The 17,240-nt window shown below is 37.3% G+C and overlaps 2 long non-coding RNA genes across 2 annotated transcripts in view; both read right to left on the bottom strand.

Moving 5' to 3' along the window:
• The window catches only part of LOC118496716, a 335,683-nt gene that overhangs the window by 71,024 nt on the left and 247,419 nt on the right, over positions 1-17,240 (bottom strand). The window lies entirely within an intron of this gene.
• LOC118496717 lies at positions 2,635-3,515 on the bottom strand. Its single transcript, XR_004899273.1, has 2 exons — positions 2,803-3,515; positions 2,635-2,745 (listed from the first exon to the last, which is right to left on the bottom strand). It is a non-coding gene; the product is annotated as an uncharacterized LOC118496717 (long non-coding RNA).

Consider the following 17,240-nt stretch of genomic DNA (forward strand, 5'->3'; position numbering starts at 1 on the left):
GTATAAAGAAATTATACAACTCAACACCAAAAACCAAACAAACAAACAAACAATCCAGTTACAAAGGACCTGAATAGGCACTTCTCCAAAGAGAACATGCAAATCACTACTAGACATATAAAAAGATGCTACACATCACTAATCATCAGAGAAATGCAAATAAAAACCACAATGAAGTTATCACCTCACACCTGTTAGAATGATTACCATCAATAAATCAAGAAACATATGTTGGTGAGGATGAGGAATAAAGGGAGCCCTCATGCATTATTTGTTGGTGGGTATGCAAATTGATGCAGCCACTGTGGAAAGCAGTATGGAGTTATTTCAAAAAGCTAAAAATGGAACTGTCTTATGACCCAGCAATTACACTTCTTGGAATCTATCTGAAGAAACTTGAAACACTAATCTGAAAGAATATGCACATCCCTGTGTTCATTGCAGTGTTATTTACAATAACCAAGATTTGCAAGCAGCCCAAATGCCCATCTGTAGATGAGTGGATAAAAAAGCTGTGCTACATTTACACACTGGAATACTACTCAGCTGCAAAAAGAAGGAAATCTTACCCTTTGCAATAGCTTGGATGGACCTGGAGAGTGTTACGCTAAGTGAAATAAGCCAGTGAGAGAAACGATAAATACCATATGATTTTATTTATATGTGGATTCTAATGAACAAAATAAAGGCACAAATGAAACAGAATTGACTCATAGATAGAACAGAATGACAGCTGTCAGAGGGAAGGAGGTTTGGGGACCTGGGTGAAAATGGTGAAGGAATTAAGCAAAAAAAAAAAAAGAGGACACTGACAACAATATGGTGATTATTATGGGGAAGGGTGGCGGGGGAGGTGGAAGAGGGTATAGTGGAGATAAATGGCGATGGAAGGAGACTTTACGTTGGGTGGTAAACACATAGTACAGTATTTAGATGATATATCACAATCTAATACACCTGAAACCTGTATGATTTTATTAACCAAAATCACCCAACAAATTCAATAACAATTAAAAAATATCTTTATCTTTAGACCCCAAATCAAGTTGCTCCTTTTTCCTATCAGGACTAATGGGTGGGGGAAAGACAAGAGGGAGGGAGGGAGAGGCAGAGAGGGAGGGAGGAGGGGGGGAGGGAGAGAGGGAGGGAGGGAGAGAGAGAGAGAGAGAGAGAGAGAGAGAGAGAGAGAGAGAGAGGGAGAGAAAAGCTGTCAGAACAAGAGCACAAGCCAGCTATCCAGGTGCACTCAGGTAGAAGCCAAAATGGCAACTACAATGGGCAACAAAAAAAAAGTGCTAACTACGTGGTCAGAGGGAAGTGGGGTGGGGTGGGGTAAAAGACAGTGGACTGGTGCTGTGGGTGGGGTCAGCTAAGTACCAGAACGTTGCATCCACATCCACCAGCAGCAGGAGGCAGGAGACCTGAGGCTCCTCCGGATGTGGTGCCGAGGCGTTGAGGTCAGGGTTACAGCTGTGGTGAGTCACTACAGAGCAAACTGGGAGCTGCCAGGAAGAAAGAGCTAGAAACATAGAAAGAGGCCAAAACAGGCAAACTAAAATTTTTGCCAAAGAACAAGATGGTCACTAAGGAAACAGCATTTTCATTTAAGGGATAGTACCAGTTATGTGTTTGTAAGTCAGAGACTTCCATTTCAGCCCTGAATATCTGATAAGCATATCTTTCTTGATTAATGTTTCGTCATGTTTTAATAAGTTTACAACTTGAGTAATTTAAACTTGTATAGTCATCAAATATTAGGTGTCTACTCCTCTGATTTAATTTAGTAACGCTGAGAAAGATTGCATGCCTTATATTTAAATATACATATAATAGTTACATCATATCAAGCGTAAAGCCTTCTTTGGAAGAAAAATACATCATAAAGCAGAATACAACATTGTTAACATGTATTTGTTTTAAACTTAACTTTATGACTTATAAAGGTCAATTCATCATCAAAATTTTATTGGGTACAAATTGGTGCCAGGGTCTATGTTAGGTGTAGTGAATACAATGATACATAAGAAAAATGTAGCCCCTCTCCTCTTGGAAGATAGAATGTAGCAGGAAAAAACAGGAGAGAAAGCAATTCCGTGTATTTAGAGATGGGCTAGGATAGGATAAATTAAGATTTTTATGGTATCACTTTGAGGATCCAGGAATGCTAGTAGGTAGTGACTCCTAAGTAGACACTTGAGACAAAAGGAGCCTGGAGTCAGTCAAGTGGGGGAGGGCAGGAAGCAGAGGGGAACCTTCCAGACAGAACTGGGATATTTGGGATACTGAGAGGGTTTATTTTTGGGAGAAGGAGTGGTGAGGGGGAGGATCAGGAAAGCATTGAAAGCAATTCTCACCATTGCTAGGTAGGTAAAAACATCCCCACCTGGTAGCCACCAGAGCTCTAGTCCCATTCAGATGTTTGCCTCTCATCGTTGTGGCTCAGGAGGCCATTACCACAGTCCCATACCAGCAGGTACATCCTGCTTAAGCTACGCCAGTCAGTAACTCCTGCACTTTTCCCATTCTCAGACAATGAATGTGGCAGTAGTTGCTGGGGATTCCTGGGGGAAATATTATCTTGTTATTAAGAAAGTCACGAGATGAACGGAAGTCTTTCTTTTTTTCTGAACTTAACAAGTTAAAAGTTGACTCCTACAGCTATTACCATAGCCATTTTGCTACCAGACTGAAAATGAAGCATTACCTTGAGAGGGCGGAGCCAAGATCATGACAAAGAGAAACTGGCTTGATGTGCCATGCCTAGCGTCCTTTCTACCTCTGCACTTTTACTTGTGAAATAACCATTTTCTCACTGTTTAGGGAAGTTTAAGAAAAGGTATTCTTTTACTTGCTGTGGAAGAGATAACAATATAAAATATATGCAGCAGCCTGGATATAGAAATGAAATCCTGAAGGGAGAAAAGCTACATGGCAATTTTCTGTCCTCTAACCTCTGAAGTGTTGACATAAGAAATGATATGTTCACCGTGGTGTTTTTACAGAGCTTGTTTTGGGTACAAAGTGAATAATGAAATGTAGAGGGCAGGTTCAGGGTCAAGATAACCAAAGAAGAAGATGCTGCAGTATCGAATGTGAGATGGTAGTTTGTACAAGGGCAGTGTTGAAGAGAAGGCTAAGAAGTAGAGAGGCGCATGTGAGTTCAGCTCAGTTCCGAAGGCAATTTTGCATGCTGACTACTTGTGCTGTGCTGTGTTAGAGGTTGAAGATGCAAAGAATAAGACAGTCTTTGCCTTCCAAGAGCTCACAGTTTAGTATTATGGGAAGGTAGGTACATAGAAGTCAGCCAGTATGATCAGTCAGTGCATTTCTGAGGCTGGCACACTGCGTGCTCTGAGAGGACTTACCAATTCTGCAGGGCAGAGAGCAGAGAAGGAAGATTTCTAGAAAAAGAAAAGACACAAGATATCCAATTTCTATACTTCCTGGCCTCCTACCACTCCTTAATTCATTGCAATCTGACTTCAGCTGTACTTCATTAAAACTTCTTTCTCTGCATCTTCACAGGTAAACTTTCATTGGACTTGAACATGTACTTCTGCCTAAATTCTCTTGAGAAGTTCTGCGTAGGTTTAAAATTCACTTTTTTTGAAAACTGTTCCTAACCATGTAGACTGAGTTGCTCCATCTATGTGTTCTCATGGTCCTCTGTCACTCATCATACATGTTAAAAGCCAATTCATTATCTGCCTGTGTCTTTCTGGGCTTGTTATCTCCCTGAAGGCTGGCACCACCTCAGTTAGGTTCACCACTGAGTAATATATCAAAGATATATTATTTAAAAGGTGTTGAATGAGTACTCATAGATGAAAGAATGAGTACTCATAGATGAAAGAATGAGTAAATGAGTGGAGGAGTGACTCTGTGATCATAATTAGAAGTATCAAGTTCAAAGCAGAGAGTGAGGGAAGATGAGGGTGCTGATGTGGCAGAAGTCAGCTCATGGAGTGACCTGGGTATCTTTTTGCTTAAGTGGGACACTAGTGATGGAAACATTGGACTCAAGAGTTATCATGAATGCCTCATATGTGCTGGACTAGGAACAGGAAAAAATAATTCAAGTACAAGGGACTTTTAAATATGGTATTTACTGCTTGGCAGGTTCCATATTTACTATGTGCATGACACTACTCAGGAAAATGGGCCTGGAAAATGGCCCCTTTGTAGACAAAAGGGAGATACCAGACTCTCTGAGACTGAACATGGCACTGAAGATCTGGAGTGGACACGAAGTTTATCTACATCGGTGGCTCCTAGATGTAGAACAGCTACATAAGATCATCTGAGGAAATTCAGAAAATTTTGGATTCCTGATTCTAGTCCTGGGAGATTCTAATTCACTAGGTCTGGGTGAGGCCCAAGGAGCTATTGAAAGCTCTTCAGTGCCTTTCTGTGCAAAGAGAATGCCTGATCCAGCTCAATTCTGCCCTTTACATATAAGGAAACTGGCCTCAGTGCAGAGCATCACTGGCAGAACTAGGACTACGACTCAAATCTCTTGACCTTGATGCCAGAGTTCACATCATTAGTTTTCAAGAAGCACAAAATTGACCAGAAGTTAGAAAAATAAAATTCAAAAAGGATAATGTATCTTAATCCACTTATAATAATACACATTTGAAATTAAAGGGAGACACTATTTCTCCCCACCAGAGCACTGATGATGAGAGGGAGGTGGGACCACACCATACCTTGCAGCCACTTTGGTTAGTGAACTAAAATCACAACACACCTCACAGATTGCTGTGATGACAGTGGACCTACAGATGGCGGGATCTACAGATGACAGATGGTTTTATACTGAGGGGTGGGTTATTAAAAGCACTGATAACAAGCAACTTCCAGAAAACGATAAACATTTGTTTTCCGTAATTCTTTTTTTCCCATTTTTATTATATTTTTCACATTGTTTTAATTGTTCAACTACAGTTTTCTGCCTTTTCCCCCCACCCCAGCCCAACCCCCAGCACTCCCCACTTCCCTTACGTCTCCCCCCAACCCTTATTGTCCATGTGTCCTCTATAATTGCTCCTGCAAACTGTTCACCCTTTTCCCCTAAAATTCCCTTGCCTCTCCCCTCTGGTCACCTTCACCCTGCTCTCAATTTCAGTGTCTTTGGTTATATTTTGCTTGTTTGTTTGTTTTGTTGATTAGGTTCCTGTTAATGGTGAGATCGATATGGTATTTGTCTTTTCACTGCCTGGCTTATTTTGCTTAGCATAAAGGTTTCCAGTTCCATCCATGCTGTCTGTTCTTCAGAATTCTTAAGTGCAGAAGACAAAAGATGAACCAACATTATAGTGTTAGAGGCTCGAGCCAAGTTTTACATTAAATCTTTTCATTATTAAATATTAGAGTTATAAGAGGAGGTTGCTTAATTGTCCTTCCAAGTGGGGTCTTAAATTTAAATCTGGGAGACATTAAACCCATTCATTGGAAATGGCAGAGGGTGACACCAGTGGATGTTTCATTAGTGCCCAGTAAGACCTATGGCCTTTTTAGTGTTTTGTCAGTGGAATATCCTAGACAGTCCCCAACAGAATCGGTACATGTTGGCACAGATGCTACTTGAAAGGCTTGGTGATAAATAACTATACCCTTCATTTCACCCAGAAATATCAGCAATCACTCAATATGGTTGGCACAAAGAACAATGGTCAAGATCTTCTTTAAATCTCTCAAGACAAGGACAATACAATACATTGCTATGCAAATGACAGGTCAGTGATGGGATGCTGCTTCTGTGATGTCCACATAAGTCATTGTACTAAGGCTTTTCTGAGTTATATTCTAGCTTCATTTCCTACCCTTTCTTTGATTATTCTTTCATAGCTCATTCATTCAGTAAAGAAAGAGAGAATATAAGCATGTTTTAATGTTGTCAGCAATTCTATGAAAGTCTTTTTAAAAATATAAATATATGCATTTTGTATGCATTTTTTAAAATCTACTAATATATTACACTTTGTATATACTGTTTCTTTTAGAAAAAGTGCAATAGATATTCCCATTGGAATACATTTTCCCTGTGGTATTAGAATCTACACAGATCCAATTTGATATCACTTAACTCTGTGACAGGAAGGCAGGCAGTTTATGCCTAGTGAGAGGTACTGACAGGAAGGACAAGGGACATTAAATTCCAAATGTCATTAAACAGGATGACTTTGAGGTGAGCCTGCTAGACCACAGGACATTGGCAGAGCCACTTAGTCCTTAAAATGCAGCATTTGTGTAATAACTCTCAAACTGACCTATTCTGTTATTAATCTGGAATGTAAGAAAAGGGAATAAGATGATTTAATTCTTCTTTTAAAATTTATTTTTAGTGAGGGAATGGAGGGAGATAGAGAGAGAGAGAGAAACATCAATGTGTGGTTGCTGGGGGTCATGGCCTGCAACCCAGGTATGTACCCTGACTGGGAATCGAAACTGTGACACTTTGGTTCACAGCCCGGATTTAATTCTTTTTTTTTTAACAGATAATTTTTTTAAAGATTTTATTTATTTATTTATTTTTAGAGAGGGAAGGGAGGGAGATAGAGAGAGAGAGAGAAACATCAATGTGCGGTTGCTGGGGGTTATGGCCTGCAACCCAGGAATGTACCCTGGCTGGGAATCGAACCTGGGACACTTTGGTTCCCAGCCTGCGCTCAATCCACTGAGCTATGCCAGCCAGGGCCTCCGGATTTAATTCTTTAAGTAGGATAGTAATTATATTACTTCATAGGACCTTTATGAAAATTAAATAGCCTAATGGGTATGTCATATACTTTTAATAATATCATTAATACAAGTATTTTGGTTAATAAGGAGTCTTATAACATATGGATTATTAATTTTTATGGATTATTAATTTTAATGAGTATAAAATACCCCATCACTAAAATAATACTTAATATAACTTAATTAATTTCTAACCATTCAAAAGTTTTTCAGAAACATTTTCCTCAGTAACTCAGCATTATTAAAATGAACACAGCATATTTATCATAAGTGAGGGAAACCAAGTTACAAGAAATCTATGGATAATCATGTGACAAATTATATTTATGTTATCACATAAGGCACTTTCTCTCCTATATATATTAAAGCATAATGAAAAAATTTATTTATATTTTCATCTGTTTGCCTATGTATTGAGCAAATATATTTTATGCATTAATTAAAAATTAGTAAATTACATTTTTGAGGATATAAAAATTAATGAGATACAATCTCTGCCCTGCATTGAAGCAGATTCCAGCATGAATAGAAACCAAAATATAAATATCGATCCTGAAGGATCGATACATGTTCACACTGAGGGCAACAGAGAACTGTTGAAGAGCTTCGAGGAGAGATATGTGTTACAATCAGCTTTGCATTCAGACTGGTATGGACAATTATCGGAGGGAACCTGCTGGCAGGCTGTTGCAGTAATTCATGCAAGAAATAAGGACAGGCATGCCCCTGAACTAATACAGAGTCAGTGGGAAGAACAGTGAGAAGCAGATACTTAAGGAGACATTGAGAGAGTAAAATCCACTATGAGCTTGAGGGTTAATGAGAGGGAGGTTATTCCCAACTTTAATTTGGGCCTGTGATGAGATAGATGATGGTACCATGCACAGAGATGTAAAACACGGGAAGAATAGCAGGTTTAATCATGGAGAAATGATGAGATACATTTAGGGCATTTTATACAATGGGAAATGCCAATGGGGAATCCCAATAGAAATGGCTTCTGTTGAAGATCAGGAGAGATTCTTTAGGGGGAAGTGTGTATATTTACATACAGCAGTGTCTAACAGCTACAGCAAACTATGGCGGATAGTCCCCCTCTCCAGGACATGTTTTCTGAGAGTAACAAGACAAAAGCAAAACAAGCCCTGGTACCCCAAGGGTTAGGTAGTAAAAATTGTGACAAGAAGATAGGAAATTAGCCAGATTAGCAGGAAGAAAATAAGAATATTGAGTGGTGCCAGTGTCCTGAAAATCAAAAGTAAAGAAAGAGAACGTGGTAGAGGGTATCATTGATTCAGAAAATCTCTTGATTTGTTACTGAAGAGTCTTGTGGGACCTTGGCCAAAGAAGTTTCCTTGAATGTCAGAGAGCCCTTGATTGATGGGTAGTTGCCACAGAAAATGAGAAGGAGGAGACATCAAGTATGAAGATGGATAAGGAGTCAAAGAAGGGTTTGATTTTTGTTTGAAGACAGGAACATTTAAAGAGCCATCAGAAAGAGAAATATCAGAGACTCAAAAGAAGGTGAGAGAAACTGATGAAGTGATGAGGAGGCAGATGGAGGTAGGAACTGGACCACCGGATTGCCAATAAATCAGAGCATACATTTAGAGGTTGAGGAGAGGCAGGGTTGTCCTTTTATTTTACTTTTTTTTTATTTAGGAAAGCATTCAGTATAAAATTCCATGTGTGACTGTGATTTCACCCACACAGCGGCCCATTTTTCCTCTTAATTTAGTAAGAATGTTTTGCTATATGCACAGAGGACATAATGCTGTATCAAACAAGGTCCCTGCCAATAAGGAGCCCACTGATTTAGAGGTGGGATAGAGGCAGAGGTGCACACATACATTTCTAAAGCCAAGGCAACTCGTGATAATCTTAGCGTTGATTTACAGCTTACAATCAGTATAGAAAAGCCCTACATACCTTTCTACCCCTTGGACATAAAAGCCAATATTAAGTTAGTCCACCCCCTCTAATATAATTGGAAACTACAATCTCATAAATGTTGACCACTAGATGGCTAGATTAGTTATTAATCTAGCCAGGAGACTGGAGTTAATTAACCTTAGAAGTGAATTGCATTTTGACCTTGGTCTAACCAAGGCCAATTTTCCACTCTGGGGAACATGATTGATTATCTGGCTCATTTAGGGAAAGAACCCTAGCAGAATAAAACATACAAACAAACACTAGAAGTTTTACCTTAATTACTTGGATTACAATGCAATTCTCAATACAGTTATTTTTCCTCTGATAAGAAAATACATGATTAAATAAAAATGACTCTTTGGAACTATAAATAGTAAAGGAAAAAGATAAATGAAAAGTTCAGGCAAATTTATCAGGGAAGGTGAAATTTATTTTACAGTAATATCAAATGTATTCTTTTTATTCTTTATTTCATTATATTTTGCACTGTGCCTCCCTTTTTAAAAGATACAAGATACTTTTGTACTATTGATATCCTATATACCTAATAGAGAAAAATGTAATAAACTCTTCGAAAATACTTTGAATTTCTGCAATATGCATGGTGTTTTTATTGTATACCTGTAAAGAGCACTCTTGATTAATAAAAAATTCTTCAATATGAAATCATAGTGAAGTTATCTAGCTGTATATCAATTGAGAGGTATCACAATGAAATAGATTAAAATAAATGCTATGGACAACAAAATGTTGTTTTATGTAGCATTTATGTTACTACCAATGACCTATATCAATACTCAAAGACAGACTGACACAATTACCAAAATTTTCAAGAGAAAAAGTAAATCATATTAACAGATACCAAAGAGACAAAAAACAGTCCCAGTATTTGAGGAGTACATGTGCATAATTCAGGTTTCAGCTAGGCTCACTGCTGTGCTTTTATTGAATTGATCTACTAAATTAACCTTAAAAGTAAATAATAGTGTAAGCACAGCAACCATTCGATACTTCAGTGAGGATTTCTGTTTTTTTGTGGCAAGTAAATGGGACATATTTTTTTCCTTTTCATTAAAACAGAGGGCTAATTTACTGTCCCAAAATGAGGAGAATCAGCATTAATTTGGAGCATCTGTTCTGAACCAAGGATATTGGCAGATACTAAACACTCAAGTCATGGTTTGGTATGTTCCTAAAATAAGCGTTAAGATGGTTTCCATAACAAAGGTAAAATATGACATCATTAGTAATGTTGTAGTGAACATAGGGGTGCATATACCTTTGTGAATAAATATACTTTTGTGAATAAATATACCTTTGTGTCAAATTTTCTGGGTAAATACCTGGAAGAGGAGTTGCTAGGTCATATGGCAACTGTATTCTTAATTTTTGAGGAACCCCCATACTGGTTTCCATAGTGGCTATACCAATGCCACCCAAAGAAATTTAATTATAAAAACAAACAAACAAGCAAAAATCACATCATTGGCAGTGCAGCTTCTCTTAAAATGAAAATGCTTTCTCTTTGCCAAAATTGAGAGCAGGAATGGATTTTGGAAGGAAGATGGACATGGGGAATTCACTGGAACATGTTAATGTTTGCACGAGAGAAGTAAAGACCAAAAGGAGTAAATGTGAAGCAATTTTAGAACACACAAACTGGTTGCATCCTTTAAATTCACTGCCTCTTACCAACTGATTTTTAAATTACTATTTAATTTTCTTTCTTATCTTTTATCCATGATCATAGGCAAACATTTAAAATAGTATTTGAAATGCTTAGGAAAAACATGCACAAGCCATAATCAAACATATGTAGACACATTCACACTTACTTTGCTAAACATTAATAAAAATATTATAGCTTAATATAACAATAAATGTGTCCAAAGGTTTACCTTACATCTCCCTTTGTAGGATTTGGTTATTGAATCAAGCACCGAACACCTAAACAGAGCAGATAACATCTACCTGACTCCTCCCTAGACCTGGGTTAAGGAAATGGATGAGTATTGATTTTTTAAAAATTAATAGACTTTGTGTTTAGAAGACTTTTAGGTTTACAGATAAATTGAGCACTAACTATAGAAAGTGGCTATATATGCTCTTCACGTCCTACATTTCCCCTATTATTAACATCTTGCATTGGTATGGTCCATTTCCCACAACTGATGACCCACTTTCGACACATTACTATTAAGTGAAGTCCACAGTTCACATTAGGATTCACTCTTTGCACTGTATAATTTTACAGGTTTTGATGAATGTATAATGGCATGCGTACATCATTACAGTATTATACAGAATAATTTTACTCCCTAAATCACCTCTGTGCTCCATTTATTTGTCCCTTTCTCCCTCCTTTCCCAGGCAAACACTGACCTTTTTACTGTTTCCATAGTCTTGCACTCTCCAGAATGTCATATAATTGGGATTATTGTCTTCTTTCACTTAGTAATACACATTTAAGTTTCCTCTATGTCTTTTCATGGCTTAAGAGCAAACTTATTTTCAGTCCTAAATATTATTCTATTGTTGGATATACTACAGTTTATTCATTCACCTACTGAAGGGTTATTTTGGATGCTTCCAAGTTTTTACAATTTTGAACAAAGCTGCTATAAACATCTTTGTGCAGGGTGTTTTTTGTGTGTGTGTGGACATAAGTGTTTTACTCATTTGAGTCAGAACCATGATACACAATTGTTGGATCATATAACACAAATATGTTTAGTTTTGTAAAAACTTCCCAGCTGTCTTCTAAAGTGGCTGTACCATTTTGTATTCCCACCAGCAATGTATGACTGTTCCCATGGTTGCACAACCTCGTCAGCATTTGCTGTAGTCAGTTTTGTGAATTTTGGCTATTCTCATAGGTATTAGCCTTATCTCATTTTAATTTGCATTTCCTCAATAATATATAATATGGAACATCCTTTCATATGATTATTTGCCATCTGTATATCCTCTTTCATCAAGTATTCAAGTCTTTTGCTCATTTTTAATCAGGTTGTTTGTATTTTTACTGTTGAGTTTTAAGCGTTCTTTATATATTTTGGATAACAGCCCTTTCTTGGTATTTCTTTTACAAATATTTTCTTCTCCCAGTGTGTGGCTTTTCTTCTCATTCTCTTGACAGTGTCTTCCACAGATAACCAGATCACTGTTTATTCATCAAATCTCTCCCCTCCTATGACAATGAATGCCTTCACACACAAGTGGATAACCCATCCAATTTCTCAGCTACCTTCTCTAGTCCACTTAATCCAACCACTTCCACTTACACAATCACATCCCTAATTTATCACCACATTAGACTCTTCAAATACCAAATCACTAATTCTAAAACCACTAGAGTCTCTCTCCTTTGAGCTTATGTGTTCAGTGACTTCTACTTCTCTCTCATCAAGATCTCCAATTTGATACATTGTCATCCAGTAAATCAGATCTTTCTTATCTTTACTTCACTATTTTATTCAGCTTAGATTCCATGATTCATATTTCAGTTACACTATTGCCAAGATATCATTACCTTTTGTACCTCTTATTTTTTTACTTCTAGCTGGCAAAACCCATCTGTGGATGAATATAACGGAATGGCTTTATTTTGACTACATGGGAGCAAATACAGCTGGGGAAATCACAAGAGGGCAGATGGTGACACTGTAAATTTGTAATCAGCAAAAGGCCCTCAGGACTGTTTAGCAAATGGACTATGTTTTTTATTCAGCTTTCTCTACTCTTCTTTACTATAAATGCTTCAAAGCTTCTCCACTTTCTTTTACCTTTGATATATTTTTTAATTTTCTCCATTGTCTTAGTAGATTTCTTGTATTCTACTTCACAGAGAAGCTATCATACATATTAGAATTCTATCTAGTACCCTTTTACAAACCTACACATCTATGTAGATGAGCTCTTACCCTTCTGAAAAATTTTATTTCATTAATGAGGGAGAAGTTCTTCCTATCTACAGCCAGGGCCACTCTATAACATGGATTCTATTGCTTAGAAACTTCAAAATATCAACCACCTCCTCTCCTGAATATATTCAATAATTATCTTACAGTTAGAATCTTTCCCATCATAATTAAACATAATAAATGATCTTCATTAAAAAGATTTTCTCAATTAATATGGCCTCTCTTATTTCCCATTCTCCTCATTCATAATAAAATAATAAAAATCCTTTGTACATATGATAGACTTTATATTTAATTAAAATATTCCTCCCCATTGCTGCCTTATGTTTCCTATTGCTCACATTAGGTTTCCTATTGCCCATGTTAGGTTTGGCCATGTGACTTTCTTTAGTGAATAAAATATATGTGAAAGTGATATGAGCCACTTCCAAGAAGAAGCTCTTAGAGTAATTGCATTGTCCTGTCACTTTCATTTTTTCTTCCACTATGAGACTAACAATGTCAACAACAGCTGTCTGTGATCCTGATCCTGATCCTGAGTGATGCAAGACATCACCAGAGCTTGTATCAGCTGACAACAGGCTACGGTTTGAGCATAAAACCAACCTTTGCAATAAAGAGCTCATGTAATATTGGGGGTTCTTTTTCACTATCCCATGCTTTAGCTTACAATGACTTATACATAATTTCTGGCCTCCATTTTCTCCCTCTCCATTAGACCTGAAACCACCGAAGTCTGATTTCAGGACTACCTATTTCTATATTCAGTTAAGTTAAGTGGTTATTTTTCAGTACTATCTTAACTAAGATCCCTCGAAGCAGTATATCAAATACTTACTCATTTCCTCCTTTTTAAACATTCTCTTTCCAAAGATTTTATTGCAACCTGCTGACACAGACTGTTCCTGATGCCCCTATAACACCTTGTGGCTTTCTTTGTCTTCATTTCCCACTCCCTTGGCCATTAAATACTGTAGTTTCTTAAGACTGTATTCTTATACTTCATCTCTTCTCATTTTACATTATAGTCTTAAAATTTTCACCCAGTATATTATTATTTTCTTCCTTTACTTATCTGATGTGCAAACTTACATATGTTGCCACGTATAATGCACAATTTTTTTGTACAAATTTTTGAGGGAAAAATAAGGATGCACATTATACATGGGTGGTACTAATTCCCTATCTATATAAATGTTTTTAATTCTTTTATTTATGCTTATGTGTTAAAAGTGTTATTCTAGAAAGCAATAATGATATCCATATGCAAAATAACAACCAGAATATGATAATTGGCTTAATTTATAAGTATAAATAAAAAACATTGAATTAAAAATTAAAATAAAAGACTTTTTCCTTGAAAGTTTGGGTCAAAAACATGAATGTGCATTATGCACGGCAAAATACAGTATGTGTTCAGTCAAAACTCCTCTGAGTTTCTGACATATATTAAATTGCCTACTTTATTTCTCTACTTAAATATCTTAAAGACACATTATATTCAATATGTCCAAAATGTATATGTACTTGGGGTCCAGTATGTCCAAACTTGAGGTCAAGTTTGTTTCTGGTGCTTATTTAATTTTCCCTCATTTCCTCATAAGTTTCATAAGACAGCCCATGCCTGTTCTTAACTATTACAGTACTCATGGTAAGGTGTCAAAATTCCAACCATGGTAAAAATTTAAAATATTAACAATTATACATATTAGTGTGGAACTACAGATCAAAATATGTTTTTTAGAGTTAAAAGAAGATATAGTTTGTCACTAGTTGATTGACTGTACTGAGATAGCTGATTTCTCAGAACTGACAATGGAAGCCAGAGGGTAGTTGAATAATATATTTAAGGGGCTGTAAGAAAACACTATCAACTTATAATTGTATATTTAGTAAAAATGTCTTATGAGAACAAAACAGAATTAAGGACTTTTTTCCATATAAATAAATAATGAATAGTGTGTACTACCACTGGCTCTTCCCTAAAGGCAATTCCAAAATACATATTCTAGGCTAAAGGAAAATGACCCCAGATGGAAACCTGAAATGCAAGAATAATGAACAGGAAAGTGGCAAATATGTGAATAAATTTATACAAAAATTTGCTAAGTTAAACCATGATGTCTAATTCAGTAAAGTTAAAATTTAGAAGAAAAATAAAAGGATAATTCAAGACTGACATGACTAACTTCTGGCCAAGATGGAGGCATAGGTGGATATACTGTACCTCCACACACAACCAAAATAGGGACAACAACAATTTAGAAACAGAGTAATATCCAGAAATGACAGAAAATTGATCTGAATGGAAGTCAGACAACCAAGAAGTGGAATTAGACCTGTGCATCCAGACCAGTTGGAGGGGTGGAGATGAGCAGCCAGGAGCGGAGAGCAGAGAGCAGTGGGACTGGCACATAAGACATCCAGGGATGTGTGAGGCATCTGGGGCATGTAAGCCCACAGCGGGTGGACCCTGAGTGCACAGGTGGCAGCTGGCAGACCCTGGCCCAGGGGTGGCAACAAGCAACCAGCAGATCCAGTGAGACAGCGATAGTAAAGCAAGGCAGGGCTTGCAACCCAGGATCACAGACCTGGGAAATAGAGCCTCAGGACACTGACTGAGGACATCTGTGGGAATTGAGGCACACGAAGAGACACCCATTCTCACGGGGGAGGTCCTTGGAGGGTCTCACAGTGTGCACACACCCACCCACATGGGAATTGGCACCAGAGGGGCCCAGTTTGCTTGGAGGAAGCAGCAGAGGGGACTGAGGTCCCACAAAGAACGGAGCAATCACCATTGTTCCCTCTCAACCCTGCCCCCACATACAATGTCACAACCCAGTGACTGGAGTGCCCTGCCCTGGTGAACATCTAAGGCTCCACCCCTTACTGTAACGGGTGTGACCAGGAAAAAAAAAAGATGGCTCAAACAGAAGAATAAATCAAAGCCCCAGAACTCATCCATTTAAGCGACTGAGAGACAGCTAACCTATCAGGTACACAATTCAAACACTGGTGATCAGGATGCTCACAGAATTGGTTGATTTTGGTTGCAAATTAGATGAACATATGCAGGCTACAATAAGAGAAATGAAGAAAAATGCACAGGAAACCAATAGTGACAGGAAGGAAACTGGGACTCAAAACAATAGAGTGGACCAGAAGGAAGAAAAAAACAACCAAACAGGAAAGAATGAAGAAATAAGAATTAAAAAACAAAAACAAAAACAAGGAGAAGCGTACGAACCTCCAGGACATCTTTAAACATTCCAACATCTGAATTATAGGGGTACCAGAAGGAGAAGAAGAAGAGTCAGAAACTGAAAACTTATTTGAACAAATAATAAAGGAGAACTTCATCATTCTGGAAAAGGAAATAGACTTCCAGGAAGTCCAGGAAGCTCAGAGAGTACCAAAGAAGTTGGACCCAAGAAGGAACACACCAAGGCACATCATAATTACATTAGCCAAGGTAAAAATGAAGGAGAGAGTCCTAGAAGCAGCAAGAGATAAGGAGACAGTAACCTACAAAGGGGTTCCCATCAGACTGTCAGCTGATTTCTCAAAAGAGACCTTGCAGGCAAGAAGAGGAAGTATTCCAGGTCATGAAAGGTAAGGAACTACATCCAAGGTTGCTCTATCCAGCAAAGCTTTCATTTAGAATGGAAGGGCAGATAAAGTGCTTCTCAGATAATGTCAAGTTAAAGGAGTTCATCATCACCAAGCCCTTATTATATGAAATGTTAAAGGGATTTATTTAAGCAAAAGAAGATAAAAAATATGTACAGTAAAATGACAGCAAAGTCACAATTATTAACAACCACACACAAAGAAAAACGAAAACAAACTAAGCAAAAAACTAGAACAGGAACAGAACCACAGAAATGGAGATCACATGGAGGGTTAGCAACAGGGGAGTGGGAGGAGGTGAGAGGGGGAAAAGGTACAGAAAATAAGTAGTGTAGATGGTAGGTAGAAAATAGACAGGGGAGGGCAAGAATAGTATGGGAAATGTAGAAGCTATAGAACTTATGACACATGGATATGAACTAAAGCGGGGGAATGTGGGTGGGAGAGGGTGTACAGGGTGGAGGGGAGTGAAGGGGGGAAACAGGACAACTGTAATAGCATAATCAATAAAATATATTTTTTAAAAAAGAAAAAAAAGACTGACATGACTATAAACAAAAATAAAATCAAGGGAATGATACACCCACATTCAAGATACTGTTACCATTTTATTTTAAAGCTGTATGTAGTTACATAGATGTTTACTGTATTGTTTTTCTTTATATCTTACACATGTTTTTATAATTATTACTTTAAGTGATATTTAATAAAAATATAACATTGAATTTTATTATCTCTAGCTGAATATGAAATACATTTATGCATGTGCAAAACTTATCATTCATTAGTAAGACTGGCCTAGTTTACTATTCCTCATATTTCCTAAATTGTAGAAGTATTCCAAAAAATGATCCATTTTTTAAATTGCTATAGTTTAGTGATTTAGTCTATAATTCTCTGCCAAATTAGTTGTAGCCTTTTATGTAGCAGTCTAATGTGTTAGTGGGTGTTTCAGACATCTGAACAAGATGTGCTAAGTACAAACACCACAGTACTATGGGTTTT

Source organism: Phyllostomus discolor, chromosome 9 (genome assembly GCF_004126475.2).
Source record: "Phyllostomus discolor isolate MPI-MPIP mPhyDis1 chromosome 9, mPhyDis1.pri.v3, whole genome shotgun sequence".
NCBI classification, from domain to species: Eukaryota; Metazoa; Chordata; class Mammalia; order Chiroptera; family Phyllostomidae; genus Phyllostomus; species Phyllostomus discolor.